Source organism: Lepidochelys olivacea (genome assembly GCF_965140295.1).
Source record: "Lepidochelys olivacea isolate rLepOli2 genome assembly, chromosome: 25".
In the NCBI taxonomy this organism is placed as follows: domain Eukaryota; kingdom Metazoa; phylum Chordata; order Testudines; family Cheloniidae; genus Lepidochelys; species Lepidochelys olivacea.
In genome coordinates this window covers 16,996,809-17,014,221 of record NC_140435.1, presented here as the reverse complement: position 1 = coordinate 17,014,221, position 17,413 = coordinate 16,996,809, and positions in this window count along the sequence as shown.

The window sequence follows — 17,413 nt, the reverse complement described above, 5'->3', positions numbered from 1 at the left end:
GGGGTCGGACCTCCTGAGGTCCCTTCCAACCCTGATATTCTATGAACCCCCCCCGCCGCCAACTTTTTAGTAATTTTAGTGTCATTTGCAGTAGGGGCAACAGTTTAATAAAAATGTCACTTTTTCCAATTGGACAGTGTTCCTTTTTAAGGTTTAGGTTCAATTTCCATTCTAACCTCTCTTCTTGTACCATGATGAATTTTTGGAGAGTTTTGAGACAATCTCATGGCATGCAAGTGTGAAAAATAACACACACGTTCCAAATAGTAACCAGTTAATCTACCTTACACTACAGTAGATTTATTTAACTGCTGCTGCCACTTTCAGATGGCAAAACATTTCTCTCTGCCTCTGAAACTGAAACTTGTTTTAAACCAAGCAAGTAACTCATATATATTTGTACATAATGCATTTTCCCTATTTCTGAAAAGCCACTTGAAAGATGTGAATTAGCTTTTATCTAGTAGAGTACAATTCCTGACACTACAAAGCCTAAACCTCTTAAGCTACATGTACAGTATGTAAAAAAACACTTTAGCCTCTTTATTGCAGCAAAAATTACAGGGCAGTGCTAGATTTGGGAATAACCTGGAATCTTTTGCGCCTCTTTCAGTACAGCTCAGGTGCATTGGACTCTAGTGCCTTCTTGTGCTTGAACTTAGGGAGTCAGTTAAGTCCCATTTCCAAAGGCAGGTAGGAAATTAAAAAAAATAAGGGTGGGGGCATGTTAAATGGACCTTGGGTCTAATTTTGATCAATCTTAAAGGTGCAGTGGGATTTTGACAATACTAAAAATGTTTAGTAGCAGCATCATGCAGTGGAATCAGAATTCAGGTTTCTTGCTCACTAGACCAACATGGACTAGCATTACTAATCTTACCTAAAGAGAAGTAACTTGCACTTGTGATTGATTCATCTCTGCCTCAAACTTTGAGAAGTATTGATGGACTTCACAACCAACACTACTTAGTAGTAAGAAGTGTCTGCACAGGGCATTGTGGGCTAGAGTGAGGAAGAAAGAAAAAGAGAAAAGGAAGGAATCCCTCAGGAAAAAAAACTCGAAACAAAAATGTACTTGAGCCTGGCCAGGGGAGGTGCTCTCCATTCCCTTATAGGATACCAGGATTCAATCTTTTTTTCTCCTAAATAAGAGTGCAATGAGGGGTAGGGTTTTTTTTACTATTGACCTCTCTTTCACATTTTTGGCCTGATCAAGAGTATCTCATCTCACAGTCTTGGTACATTAAAAAGCTAAATGGATGTGACATCCATGGGGCAGTGGTGAGGGTCACACTTTCTAAGAATAATATCCCTTTACAGGTCCACTTTGCACTCCTCTCTCCCACTGAGGAAGGCTGGATATACTTTTCTGCAAAGCCCACCAACACTGTTCCAAGCCAATGCAAGAGGGATGAGGACAGTTGAGAAGAATAGCTGCAGGTATCTGCTAATGCAAACAGGGGCTAATTGTACAAGAGTAGCTGGAGGTGTCCTTCCTCAAAGGTTCCTTGAACCCACAGAAGTACCAGTGTTGGGACCAAAGTTTACCTGCTTGCACCACTGTGCATTGCGTTGCCATTAGCTTGCCCTCAGAATAAGGAAACAAATGTTTTGTGTTGGCCCCCACTAAGTGCCAGAGCCACATCAACACAATCGGACAACCCAACTTGATTAAAAGGATGGTTAGCGTGACTTGGGGTTGTGTTGGAGTTGGAGGAGCACTTTCCCCCATATTCACTTTTACATTTACTTTAACTGAAGACTTCATGCTTTTCACTTCTTGAATTGTAGTTTTTAGTAAGACAGGTTTCTAGATTAGGGAAAGTCAGCAAATTAAGATCAGGTGTGAAACATGCTTATAGTGAACACTCCCCCAGAAATAGAACAGAGCACATATGGAACCAGAACTTCAATTTGTCTGCCTTTATTACAGTTTCATTTTAGAACATTAGCTACATAAGTCAGCCATGGCATCGATTCATCCTTTAGAATTCTGTTGTTTAAGGCCGATTCAGACAATTGCTGCCAAAGCTGCAACAGCAGGGGCACATGGGTAATTGGGGTGAAGGAGTGCCCTGCTAGTAAACAGGTTGAAATGCTAGTATGGGGGTCTAGTGCATTCGCTTCTTTGCTGCATATAGAATCAGTGGCTTTGTGCTAACAGCTGTTTGATAGCAACTTGAACCTACTAGATCATCAGGATGTCTCCACCTTTATTACTATTCTTGCTGGGGCATGTTGCAAGATTTTCTTTATTTAACAGTAACCTCTGTCTTTTATTCCACTATTTCTTGATACATTCCCTATTTTCCCCATTTTTCTTGAAGCTGAACCTCACTCTCCTAGATGACAAAGCATGAAAGTTTGAGGTAGGTGGTGGGGTAGTCACACAATCTTGGGCCTTGTGTCTCTCCCCCCTTCTCCAAACACGTAACTTCAAAAGGCCCAAATTTCTTGAACCTGTTATGCTGCTGCCACTATCATATAACAGAGTTTTGGCACTTATCAATTATGATGCCAATACAAAGTTGAGTGAGTCTTTATCTAACAAGAAGTGTCAATTTTTAGAAGAATTCTTGGATATATAAAAGGGCTATGGAGACCTAGCAATAATTTACATGTGTATGTTTACTGATAGTTGCTTATTTATATACATGAGCAATAACTTAACAACCATCTAAGTCCAAGTGTAATCACTTCAATTCATATTCATGGACCTGTTAGCTATCCAACAATTGATTTTATATAACCGAAATAGCTGGGGAAGTGAGAAATTTCCTTCCTTCTGGATACAATGCCAAGGATGTTAAATCTCTAGAGACCCAGATAAGAGCTCTGCTGTCCTTTTTTGGAATTATTAAACAAGTATAGAATTTATCCATTCAGGAGAACACTGGAACCATAGAATTTGATTGTCTTGTAACATCTTCCTGTTGCACGATTTATGCCCTTTACAGATTCAGGATAAGACCTGTGTGGTAAGAGCTTCCTTCCTATCTGAGGAAAAAAAACAAGGGTACTGTAGGATTTGATGATGCAGTACATGGCACTCTTCTCTCACAGCCAACACCTCACCGTCCTATTAGGGATAGTTTGTTATTGGAGGTATCATCTTTGGGCTGTGATGTAAATTAGAGATTCTGATCACATATGTGCAAATTCCCTGACACTTTTTATTGCAGCAGTAGGGGTGTTTGGCTTTGGTGTCCTGGCCAAGTTTCAACTTGGGTAATTACAATCTGTTTACCAAAGTCCACCTGTAGTTTCAGCTGGGTACAGTATTCTTCCTCTCTTCCTAGTTAAAACTTGTATAGAATTGCTGTGCTCTGTTAGACAGTCTATTCCACTTTCACGGGAAATTCTTATGTATATGTTGTTTGTGAAGTGCTTATATAAATGTTAGGTAGACTCACAACTATCCTTGAGAATACGCAATGTCAATTTTATTATGATACACTTTAGACCTTACATATTTATAGAAAATATTCACTGTACATTCATGGTAACTTTTCAACATTAAAGGAAGAGTTAACTGGGAAAAGTCAAAGGAGGCAGTGTCTTCATCTTTAAAAATATTAGTTTGTTTTAAATATGCTCTAACTAAACAGCTTATCAGAAGCTCTTAGTCACCTTTCCCATCTAAGACAGGAGCGCATGGCTTGAGAGACACTGACATGATTGTCTGATTTTGAGCAAACAAAGTTTTTTTTAAAAGTAATTACAAACAAAGAGAGGATTTTTATAATAAGTCCACAAGTGTCTGTAGTGCACCCTCTTACAATGTGGACATGACTCTATTTAGTTAGATCATAGTTCTAATCTAATGCCTTGTTTTCAGTCACAACTTTTTGAAGCTTTCACTTTTGGTTTTGAAAGTGCTCTGTGCTTGATCTCTAGCTGAAGATGGATTTAGGGAAATGAGAGTAAAAAAGGTCCGAGCACAGAGGAGAGCAGGATATTTTTCTTCTCCCACTACTTATTTTTTTTAGAGTCTTATATCCAGAATAGTTTGGAGGTTGAAGTCAGACAAGGAAATAGTATTCCCTAAGGATCAGTGCACAGCTTTATCCTGGAAGAAAGTGGTTTTGATTTGACATGTCCATTTTTTTTGGTAAGCTCTGTTGCTGTGTATTTTAAAGGAGGTTTGATTCTAGATGCATAGAAAAGATAATTGCATTCAACTCAGTCTCCCAGGTACTCCATACTGATTAAGAACCTTTTCCTAATGTCCCTAGGAAACAAAGGTTCTAGTAGAAATAGCTGCAGCAAGTACACTGCCAGCTTCTCAACCAAGATGCCCCTTTTAGCCTAGGGGGATGTACAGATGGCTGAGGGAACTAGAAGTTTGAGTTGTGTACACTCACTAACTCTCTGCTCTTTACAATTTGTTATTGAAGCCTGCCCCAATGGGAAAATATACTCCCATTTTACAAGTGGGGAAACATACATTATGTGATTGACCCAAAACAATACAGGAAGTGAGACAGAACCCAGATCTCACATCAACAGAACTACACACATTGCTATGACTTTAAATCGAGGTTAAGTGATGCTATCTGTGAGAAGGGATTCTCCCTTAGGAGTAGGGTGACCAGATGTCCCGATATTTGGGGCTTTTTCTTATATAGGCTCCTATTACCCCCCGCCCCCATCCTGATTTTTCACACTTGCTGTCTGGTCACCCTACTTGGGATGTGTTTGCAATGTTGACATCTAGTCTAAACCTTCTAAAAAGCAGAGATAGTTGAGGCCTTGCATATGCCCCTTCATAACTTTGAATATTCAAGGATAGAAAAGGAACTACATCATAACCATTCCTTAATTCCCTGTCATTGTCAGAAAGTCCCTCCCTCTTTAGTTGTGCCTTAAAAGGCACTGACATATGTAGAGTTGTACTAGTTATTCTGCATTGTTGCGAGACTTCCACACTTGACTTTAGTTCTGTGTCTAACTTACTGTAAGGTTATCCTTGTATTTTTCATCTTGCTACTTTTATCGGTGTAGCATTACAAGAATGATCCCAATAGGAAGTATGGGTGCAGATTGTCCCCATCTTGCTTGACACTTATGCCTGTCACTAACCAACAATTCCACTGCTCAGATTAATGTCCTGTTTTATGATGTATGGTTTTTAATCCCTACATCAGAAGAATACTTTACATGTGCAGTCTGAGGAGCCAAACTGCCTGTAGCCAGCAATGTTTTTAGCAAAGAAGAAAGCTTGATGCCTTGTTCAAAGTCATTGTATTCAAAGAACTCCAGAAGAAAGAAGAAAATTGAGTTACATCTGACTGCATTTCTTGGGATTTCTACAGATAGGACACCCATTTTCACCAGATCTAATGTTCTGTATGGCCAGAACTCTTGACAAGTACAGAGAGTGCTTTCTTTGGACTCTCTATGGGCAAATGTGGCTAGCTGCTACCACAGATCATCTCTACTAAGGATCCAAGGTGCCCTTGGATTGAACATAAATCCTAGGACCACCTCACAGTTTAGGAGCAGTTCTTCATTCCAACCCCCCCCCCCCCAAAAAACATTTCCCCCCCCCACACACACACATTCCAAGATATTCAGAAATCAATAGCTTGTGAGATACCAGTCACAATACAGCAAGATCCTTCAGGAGATATGCCTTCCTGCACCTATATGACAGACTGCTAGACTTTAATGGAGGCTTTTGCAGGTCTGGTTAAGGATAATGTACTAGCAACAATGCCAGCATGGAATGAATAGCAACTATGTCCTAAAGATTCAGGACACTCACTGGTGACATACTCTGAGCCTGTAAGGGATCACATCTGAAAAATTTCAATTCAAAGTGAGATCCTGAGTCAAAATTTCACAAGTGTATTGAAACCATACAATCTGATGGACTTTCAAAGCCTCTTTCACGTCAGGAGCAGATCAGTCCAGAATCATTTGCTACATCAGTCATAGGTGGGGGAGTATATTAGTCTGGTCAGGAGATGGTCAAGGTTTTAGGCATGGTGTCTGCAGTGCAGGGCCAACATTGCCTCTGCTTCTTCATGTTGCTGAAAAAGAAGACATTTCAGCAAGGAAATACACCAACCAGCCCACTCAGTCCCTCAAGGACACTATCGTAATGTCTGTCTTCTAGGGATGGAGTAACCCACAAATGGAGCTTCTTCCTCATGAAAGAGGATGCAAAGTACAGTCACTTTTGCTCCAGACCTGGCAAGAACTATGGATTCCTGACAGTATTGTGTATATCTTTTCTCCATTACTTCATATTCAAAGGATCACAAAGAACAAAAAAGATAAGGTCCATGCGATGAATGTAGCTGCAGCTTGGTTATATTCATTTGGCTCTCAGAGCACTTGCCTGTAAGAGTGGGAGCTCCAATTGCCAGCTCTCTCAGATTTTCTGTTGCAGGATCAGGTTCTCTATTTACGTCCCAAATCTCTGAACACAGGTGCATAAATGCTGGATTGTTAGTGGATTATGAATGGACATTTCTCTGAAAAATTAAATCTTTGAGTACAAAGTGTTCAACAAAGAACAATGCATTCAGGTGGAAATGTTCATTATTGGCCTCAAAAGCAGCAATAAAGAACCTCCGTACAGGATAAAAAGGAGTACTTGTGGCACCTTAGAGACTAACATTTATTTGAGCATAAGCTTTCGTGAGCTACAGCTCACTTCATCGGATGCATACCGATGAAGTGAGCTGTAGCTCACGAAAGCTTATGCTCAAATAAATTTGTTAGTCTCTAAGGTGCCACAAGTCCTCCTTTTCTTTTTGCGAATACAGACTAACATGGCTGCTACTCTGAATCCATGCAGGATGTGGTCCTTGTTGTTAGCATGTGCCCCCTCAGTCTTCTCCAGACTAAAACCCAATTTTTTTCAATCTTCCCTCAAATTATGTTTTCTAGACCTTCACTCCTTTTTGTTGCTCTTCTCTGGACTTTCAGGAAAGATGTGGACAAATTGGTGAAATGTTGGCATCCAGAACTGGACAGTACTCCAGTTGAGGCCTAATCAGTATGGAGTAGAGCGGAAGAATTACTTCTTGTGTCTGGTTTACAACACTCTTGCTAATCCAGCCCAGAATGTTTCCTTTTTGCAACCGTGTTACAATGTTGACTCATATTTAGCTTGTGAGCCACTATGGACGTCACATCCCTTTCTGCAGTATTCCTTCCTAGGCAGTCATTTCCCATTTTGTGCATGCGTACCTGATTGTTTCTTCCTAAGTGGAGTATTTTGCATTTGTCCTTATTCAATTTCATCCTATTTATTTCAGACCATTTCTCCAGATCCTTGTGAATTTTAATCCTATTCGCCAAAGCACTTGCCACCCCTCCCATCTTAGTATCATTTGCTAAATGGCCCACCTTAATTATGCACATTGTAGGGAGAATGGTCACTTTGGATGAGCTATTACCAGCAGGAGAGTGAGTTTGTGTGTGTGGTTTTTGGGAGGGGGGAGAGGGGGTGAGAGAACCTGGATTTGTGCAGGAAATGGCCTAACTTTATTATCATGCACATTGTGTAAAGAGTTGTCACTTTGGATGGGCTATCACCAGCAGGAGAGTGAATTTGTGTGTGGGGCGGGCGGAGGGTGAGAACCTGGATTTGTGCTGGAAATGGCCCACCTGATGATCACTTTAGATAAGCTATTACCAGCAGGACAGTGGGGTGGGAGGAGGTATTTTTTCATATTCTCTGTGTATAAATAAAGTCTGCTGCAGTTTCCACGGCATGCATCTGATGAAGTGAGCTGTAGCTCACGAAAGCTCATGCTCAAATAAATTGGTTAGTCTCTAAGGTGCCACAAGTACTCCTTTTCTTTTTGCGAATACAGACTAACACCGCTGTTACTCTGAAACCTTTGCTAACTTTGTAAGTGTACTCTCTCTCTGCCATTCTCTAAATCATTTATGAAGATATTGAACAGAACAGAACCCAGAACTAATCCTCATGGGACCCCACTTGATATGACCTTCCATCTATGAACCACTGATAAGTACTCTCTGGGAATGGTTTTCCAACCAGTCAAGCACCCACCTTATAGTAACTCTATTGAGGTTGTATTTCCCTAGTTCATTTGTGAGATGGTCATGCGAGACAGTACCAAAAGCCTTACTAAAGTCAAGATACATCACATCTGCTCCCCTACTATCCACAAGGCTTGAATGGTGAAAGCCATAACATCTTTCACCATTCCTTTAAGCCATCCTGTCCCTTTCCTTATTGAAGGGCTTGTGAAAGTGTAAGCTCTGATGTGCAAGAGTATCCTGGATTTAATAAGGTAATTAGCATTGCTTGTCAGTACTTTAGAGACTTTTCTGTAGAAGTCACAGCATTCAGAGCACCTGCCTTTCAATGTATTAGGCTTTACCTAAACCATACACCCTTTCCAGATTTCCCCAACTATTTAATTCTGCTCTATCATTACAGCAAGAAGTTCCAGGTACAGTTTGGTGAAAGGGTGTACCAAATGGTAGAGTTATTGGTGTGAGAAGGATGAAGTGCTAGAGCATAGTTCAGGGTTTCTCAATCAGGGATCCACATAGTCCTGGGGGTATGCAGAGGTCTTCTAGGGCAGGGGTTCTCAACCTTTCTTTCTGAGCCCCCCCTAAAAACTCCAGGGCACACCTGTGCTACTACAGCTGCTTTTCTGCATATAAAAGCCAGAGCTGACATTAGAGGGTAGCAAGCATGGCAATCGCCTGGGCCCTCCGCAAAGCTAAGCTGCTCAGGCTTCACCGTCAAGCCCTGGTGGTGGTGGGGCTCAGGGTGGCAGGGCTTTAGCTTTTTGTCCTGAGCCCTTGTGAGTCTAAAGCTGGCCCTATTTGGCAGCCCCCCCAGGGGGCCTCGGATCCCTGTTTGAGAACTGTATTTGAGGGAGTACATCAACTCATCTAGATAGGTGCCTAGTTTTAGAACAGGCTACTCCAAAAAAGCACTTGCAAAGTCAGTACAAACTAAAATTTCTTACAATTACTTCTTTATAGTGCTCTGTATACTATACACTGAAATTTGAGTACAATTTCTGTTCTGATAGATGGTAAAAGAGAGTAAGCAATTTTTCAGTAGTAGTGTACTGTGACACTTGTCTTTTTAGGTCTTTTGTAAGCAAGTAGTTTACATGAAGTGAAAGTTGGGGTATGCAAGACATATCAGACTCCTGAAAGGGGTACAGTAGTCTGGAAAGGTTGAGAGCTACTGCTCAAGTTGACAAGAGCCACGTTAGTATTCGTAATTGGAACTAGGGAAAGACCTTAGGGAGAATGCCCTTTAATAGCAGGACTTTATGGCTCCAGCTGCAACCACGTTGCTTTCCTAATTAGATGCTCAGTTTTAGCAGGAATCTGGATCATATTGCATCAGCTCTGATTATTGGAACAGAATATGTATGCCACTTTTATCCTGTGCATCTGTGCCCCATTCATAAGTGAAACTGTTCCACCTCATCTTAGAATAAAGATCAACTTGAGCTTACTGCTGCTAATTCTAGTTCTTCCTAAAATTCCCCCCCCCCACCTGCTTCTGTCTCATTAGCCTAACTGGTAACACTGAAAGGGCCACCCACCAGTCCACATAAGAGTAATTAATGAAGTGCAGCTGGTACCCTCCTCTGCAGAACACTGTCACCTAGTGAGACCCAGAACCTGCCAATTTCACCTCTGGAATTCTGATGGTTGTCTCAGACTTCATTCTCCTGTTTGTCCACACCTTACTGTGTACTCAGTTAGGTACAAACACAGCAATTGAGGCCCAGATGAGGAGTGGGGAGGTAATACTTTGCTGGCATTGCTTTAACACACACAGTAAACAAAGATACTGGGGAAAAATATACAGGTGTTGCTTACTAAAATAGCTTCTGTATAGTTTTGTGCTATCAGATTATAGTTCAGATTTAGGAACTGTACCTATATAAAAATTTGTTCCTCAATCATCGTTGCAGCACAGTAACTGGCAAAGGTATATGGAAGATTTTGTTTATTGTGAAAGTTCAGATATTAGAAGTATTTTCATTTAACATCAAGAGTGATTTTTAAAAACTTGATTAAAAATAAGTATTTATTAGGCTCTGGGTTTTGTTGAAAATTGACATTTGTTGAAGATGATAGTTTAGTACCACACCTCAGACCAGTGTAAGCCTAACTTTAATACTTGTTTACACACTATTTTGCAGGATTCAAGCCTATTTAAAGCTAGACATTGAGCTCTTCAAACTGCTGGTGTTTTAAAATGCTCATTTTATTTGAAGGCTTACAGTAACCAAACTTATGTGGTCAAGTGATACTTATCACAGTAACTTAGACTTCAACAAAAAATGGGATCAAAGTTATTCCTGTAGCTCCTTATCCTTTTATATTTCTTCTCTAAAGGCACCACATCACACGAGTCATGAAGGGAACTGTTAGAGTGACAAAGTCCTTGTGCCTTCCCCCATCAGGTTAAGCAGAAGCTCTCTTTTCACATATTTCTATCATCTTTCACTCTGAAAGATCCCAAGTCATTTTACTTTTTAAATAAAGATCACTTCCATCACCACTGAAATGCAAACACCTCTGTTATGAAACTTTAAAACCACATATTTTTGGACATAGTGAATAGTTTCTCAAACTGAAGCTACAGAGGGAATTGAGGCAGGTAGAGAGCATAGTTACGCAAATTGATATTTGACTAGGATACTGGAGCAACAGATCCTTAATCTTCTGAGAAGTACCATGATTGTGGGAAAGGGTCAACACCTTAGCTCTAAGTCTATGAAAGGAGGCACTTCCAGCACCATGCTCAGTTTCTGTTGGCTACTGACACAGGGAAAAGCATCACTTACTGAAACATTTTTTGCACCACTTAGGTCTTTACACGTACTGACCTTGCTCGCTACTTGGTGTTCATAAAGGCAAGGAAGGCAGTGTGGCTCCAGGCATGAAGAATCTATTCATGTATTTTTAAGTGCCCATATAAACAGCTTTGTTTAAAGCTACAAACTAACCTTTGTGGGCAAAATTGAAAAGAACTCTTGCAGTTATTTAGAAGTTCCAGGTCTGTCAGCATACTAGATGATAAACACAAACAAAGGCTCATGAGTAGATACAACACTGTTTACTTGCTTGCATGACAGTGAGGCAATTTCAAACTGATCATGCAGGTGCCCAAATATTCAGTAGGTGTGACCACAGACTTGGCATGATCAGGAACTATAGTAGTGCCAGGAGGAAATTTTTCAGAATCAGCTTGGATATTTAGGACACCTAATGTGTGTTCCTGAATGACACTTCTTTAATGCAGGAGAGTGACACTCTCCTCCATCCCACACTTGAAAAGTTATTTAAATGATACTTAGAGAAGCCGGGGTAATTAATCACCTCTGTGACTACCCTTGTTTCAAGTGTCAGATTATTGTGCTGTTTGCAACTAAGTAGTTCTAGCTTTTTTTGGGGGGGCGCACGTGGGAAAGAGATGGGAGAAACAATGTGGACCAGCAGAATTCTTACAGTTATAAGAAATTTTGCATCACTAGCCATCTCTTAAGTCTTACCAATTTTTTTCTTTCTAAGATACTGTCTGAAAAATAACAGGTTATATTTAACTATAAATTTGTGTACCAAAAATATAAATATATATTACATAATGTGTATATGGTAGATAAAGATTTAGTTAAAGCTCTAGCATTTCTCCTCTTTGCTAGTAGTAGTTTCATAGAACTTTACACATAAGTCAGTGTCGGGAGGTATATCATTTCAGCAGCCTGCACAGATCTGTTGTGAGTGAGTTACTGCACCTTGTCTACATATTCCCAGGCACACACTATTCTGTGGCACTGGTATTTTGCTTTTGCTAAGAGTACAACAAAATTACAACACACATCATTTGTGGTTTAAATGGCAGCAGGCTGCAACTTTATTGGTTAAATATTTGTAATACCAGCACAACTTTTAAAGGTTTGTCAGCTGTGGGGATTACTTGAAAAACTCCAGTACTAGTTTGCTTCCCAACTCTTTCTTCATGTCTCAAGATTGAAGGACCCTCCCACCCCACTTTGAGAAAAGAATCCTCCATCTCCACAGCAGCATCTGACAAAGGATTTAAACTTTGCTATCAAAGGGAGACCAACCTCCTGCCTCCCACACCAATAGTAGCTGCACTTGAACTACATCCACTCTCAAATCATTACCTACTAAATGCCACTGGCCTATCACTTAGCTGGCACACCTCACCTCCACAAGTTCATCAGCATACAGATAGGCAAAAGTGTTCTCTTCCATCTGTAAATCTGTACCCAGACAATGTGGAACAACTCTGCAGTCATACACAATGTCATATTTCAAAAAGCCACCCCAATTGCAGTTTGGATTTCCTGGATCATTTTATTTTAGTTTACTTTTACTAATTCTGTAATCGCTCTTACTATGAACCATGGCAATAGTTTTGGCCACACCAGGTTTGCCACAAATACATCTGTTTGAGTACCACTTAGTCTTTTAAGCTTAACCAACAGATCTCCATACCGCATCACTAAGTAGTTTCTTCTATCAGAGAATATATTAAGGGTAGGAGCTGGTCCTATCTTATCCCTCGCACATCTGAATGGTGTGCAAATGTACTTCTGCTCCACCACTAGTGTGTGCACCCATAATACAGTACTGCATCCACAGATCCTGGGCATGGAGAGATACAGCTACCAAAAGAAATCCTCTCTCCTCTACTCAATCCCTCTTGATGCACAGACACACACTACAGCAATTTAATTCCCAGCTACCAAAAGCCAGAACATAGACCATCCTACAGCAAATCAGCTACCACTGCAGACATTACCACCTCAGTCTAAAATGCATTGGACTAAAGCTCACCTGGAAGCAGCCAAGAAGAGCCAAAAGGCTTCTGGAGCACTGCCATTAGATGAAAGTGTCAGCAGACATCCATCCTCATGCAGGACAAACAAGCCCTCCTCGTGCCAGTTCTATAAGCAGATAAGCCTCCAGTCCCAGACCGACCAGGCACAGTTTCTTCCTTTGTTAGCAGAGGTGCCCCACTGAATTTGGAATCTTAGTCTATTTTGTGGAGGCATTTTTGGGGGGATGGTGAGGGAAGAAGGGGCAGATCCCCAACTAATGGTTGTTGGGCAATAAGGTTCCAGGCAAGCCATCCAACTGGTCCCATTGCCAAGTTTCAAACCCTGAAAATGTCAGATGGCTGCTGTAAATACTGTGTGGAACAAGAGGCTCTCCACTTCTGATGCTGTAGCCTTCCCGATATGCTCCCAAGTCCTCATGTTGTTTTATAATGAGAAGGCAATGAATCTTTTGAAAGAGGATTTGATCTAGCCCATTCTTCAGATAACAACCTTTTGCAAGATTCCCCATACCCAGCTGCCTGGGAAACAGAGGACGCTGCTGGCAAATAAGATGCTGCTGTTGAAACAATCCAGCACTTGAGCCTCTATGTGGACTATAAATTACAGGATGTGATCCACAGGCAGAGGCCGGACCACAGAGAGACCCAAACTTTACTCAGTATCCCTGCCATCACTATGAGAATCTGTCTGCTTCAAACAGCCAATCATCAAAACACCATATTCCTAGAATCAGGGATATGAGAGAGAGAGCTGGCAACTCATTTTGTCATACTAGATAGACACTATATTCAAATGTGTTATGGAACAACAGAACAAGAACAATTCCACCCCCTGAGAATGAAGCACTCAAAACAACCCCCCCAGATGCATAATACAGTTGTAGATCTGAAGGCCACTCCCATTTGGAGTACTAGGATGACAAACCAGTAAACTGTTAAAAAGCACCACACCTCAGACAGAGGAAAAGTCTTTCTGCATATCCCTAGTAACCTTAACATGGTAATGGAAGTAAGGCCCTGGTTGCACAGCAGAGTACAAATGCCAAGAGAATGCTCAGATTGGATTCAGGGCCTGACAAGCAAAGGTCAGTACTCCATTATCTTGGAGAGGTGAAAGTAGCCAGCCAAACTCCTACAGTATGCTCATTTTCTTTCACAATATAGTGCCTCACCTGGATTTTAAAAGAAATACTGTGGTAGAGGTTTGAATGTGAGGGCAGGATCCTCATTCTTCCAAAGCCAATCAGAAACCCTAACAAGATATTTGCTGCTAAAAGTGATTCAACATTGCCTTACTTTGTTCTGAACCATTAAGGCGATGAGCTTCCAGGCAACAGATCAGCTCCCACAAAAAACAGCCTAGTCTAGATGTGAGGTGAACTGCAGCCTTTCAGAGGCTGCACAAGAAATCCCTATTGGCATTGGCTTGTTATAACATAGATGCCCATCCAGGGCAAAACCAGATAAATCCAAGTCTCTGGAATGACTTGGTAACAATCCAAAAGCTGATTTATTAATCACAGCCCTTCTTTTGTAGTCCTGAATCACAGCTATAATCTGGCCAGAACCCTTAACATACCAAACAAACTCAGGGCCAGTTAGGTCATTCACTGAGCTACCTTTGATTTAGCAAAGAGGAGGATTCTTACCTGGAGTCTCTCTCAGGGACCACATCAAAGGTTAAGTAATGGAAACAAGTTAGAGCGCTCAGCAACATAGCCAGTTTGGAATTCCAGTAATAACTTGACCCACCTGAATCTACCTGACAGCCTTAAGATGTGGCACAATAGTGTGTCAAAGGATCTTCATTAGGAATCGTAAACATACACACAGATAAAGCCAACTCAAAAGTATGATTTCCTTTTGTGTATGTAGATCCTGGGCAAGTTAATTGGGGTGGGACCTCTTCCCTCCATACTGAATAGGGCACCCTAGTCTTTACCTTTCTAAAGGGTGCAGCTTCATTTTGTACTCTACAACAGATATATTTTTCTAGGTATTTAAAAAGATCTGTCAGGCTGCTTTTTGTTAGTTACGACAGAATGAACTCAGTGTGGAATTCCAGTTAGCAGTAATTTGGGCCATCTTGAGATTCTTAGGTATAGGAGTCTTCATATCTAGCCTCCCATCAACCCAGTTGCTGCTTCCTTTACAACAGGGAAGCTATTTCAGTTTCTGATGCTGTCCAAGTCTTTTCCTTCTTGGTCTTATAGATGGTGACTGAGACCTAGAGACTGAGTGATTTGCACAAGTCCATTTTTCTGTGATAGGACTCTGCATCCTGTAGGTTGCCTACAGAGGCCTGGAACGGACCTCCAGGGTCACTTAGTCCAGTCCTCAGCTATCATAGGCAACCTGTCATATCCCATTCATAACTGTATCAGGCTCCATTTGATAGCTAGTTATGTTGTTTGCCCCCAGTACTCCTATTGGAAACCTGTTCCAGAACATCACTTCTCTGATGATTAGAAGCCTTCTTCTAATTTCCAGCCTAAGTTTATTCATGGCCACTTTATAGCCATTTATTCTTGTGCCATCATTGTCATTTAGCAATCTCTTTTCCCTCCTAGGTGTTTCAGAGTGTGTGGGGATGAGGGGGTTAGAGAGAGAGAGCAATCATATCCTCTCAGCCATCATTTTGCTAGACTAAACAAACTTAGCTAGGCAATTTTAGTCTCTTTCTATCCAGAATTATCAGTTCTCTGTGTTGGGGGAATTGTACTGTGCAGCACATGTACAGATAGATTATGTGAACCAGCAACCTTTTGGACCTCAGCCTCCAAGCTTCTAATACCACACCAACCTGTGGCATAATAAAACTAATTCAATCCTGGCAAAGCCCAGAGTGTCCCCAGCAAACTATATACTAGCTTCCAAGTAACTTCCAGCTTTAGGAGCAGCTGTAGTCCTATCCCCCTCAATCCAGGGTGAGGTATCAGAGTACTAGTACTACTCGTTCCTTGACCTCTGCTGAGATCTACAACCAAAAGGAGTCTCTCCCACTTGACCTGAAGAGAAACTTGCTACCTCTATGACCATCCTAGCCCTTTCTTGCTCTTCTACCCAGGCCCCTCTTGCCACCCCATATCCCCCAACACCAGAGGCTGAGAGAATAAGGAAAGCCCTAGGGCAGTGGATGATTTAGGGTTAGTGGGGCCCTGTGCACAGCTTCATTTTTGGGGGCCCCCCTTGGGACCCAGCCAAGAAAACCAACACTTTTATCTCTCCCATTTTTCATTTTTTTCCCCTTCTTCATCCTTCTCCTATATTTTAAGTAATAGGAAGTATATGAAAATAAAGTGAGGTACCTTGATTGGGGCAGGGAGTTGGGGTGCAGGCTCGGGTGCAGGCTCTGGGCTGGGGTTGGAGTGCAGGAGGGGAGCAAGGGGGTGGTGAAGCTCCCAAAATGACTGGTGCACACACCCCTCCTGCCTAGGAGCTGTGGCTGGAGTCAGGGGGTCTCCATGTGCTGCTGCCCGCAAGCACCGCCCCCACAGCTGCCATTGACCAGCAACTGCGGCCAATGGGAGCTGCGGATTCGGCATTCGGGGCAGCATGCAGAGACACCCCGCCTCCTCCCAGGGGCCACAGGGACATGCTGGCTGCTTCCGGGAGCAAAGCGAGGGGGGCAGCACAAGTAGGGAGCTGCCTTAGCCCTGCTGCTGGCACATCTCTGCATGCCCCTTAGGTGATAAGGGGGCAGCGGGTCTACTTGTGCTGCCCGGGCCAGTGTGCGGAGCCGCCTTTCCCGCCACCAGGGGCGTGCAGAGACGTGTCAGCAGCCAGCCACTTCTGGGAGCGGCATGGGGCCACAGCATTCAGGCAGACAGCCTGTCTGCACCCTGCTGCATCGCTGGCTGGGACTCAGGGGCGGGTTGTCAGCTATTTTGTCCTGCATTTTGGGGGCCCCGTGCCACCACACGATTTGTTTTTTGGTAAGACTGCTCCTGGTCTAGGGTACCACCTACTTGCCTCAGGGCTGTTGGCTATAGGCTACTAAGAAAGGGGGAAAGAAGGTAGATCTCAGCGCTTGGCTGTCCAAACGTTAAGCTCCACCAGCATGAAGCACTGGGAAGTTTTTGGCACAGGTGGTGGAAGCCTAGGAAGGCTACAGTGGCCAGACCATGGAGTCAAACACAGGAATAGGTAGCCCAATATATCAGGGGTCTCGAACACGCGGTGTTATTTTCTGTGGCCCACCAGCTCCCCGCGGCACCCCTGCCCCCCCAGCATTTACTTAGAGCAGCTCCGTCCCAGCGCACAGCGGGGGCAGGGCAAGCTCCCTGCCTGCCTGCCCTGCCCCCACGCTGCTTGGGGAAATGGCTGGTACCTGGGGGAGGAGGAGGAGGTGGTGGTGGTACACGGGTCTGTGTATTGCCCTGGCGGCTCCTCCAGGGACCTCCCCCGAAGCTCCCATGGGCCGCAGTTCCCCGTTCCCAGCCAATTGGAGCTTCGGGGGAGGTCCCTGGAGGAGCCACCAGGGCAACACACAGACCCCTGTGCAACCTCCCCCCCAGGTTCTGGGAGTAGGGCAGGCAGGGAGCCTGCCCTGCCCCCGGTGCACGCTGGGCC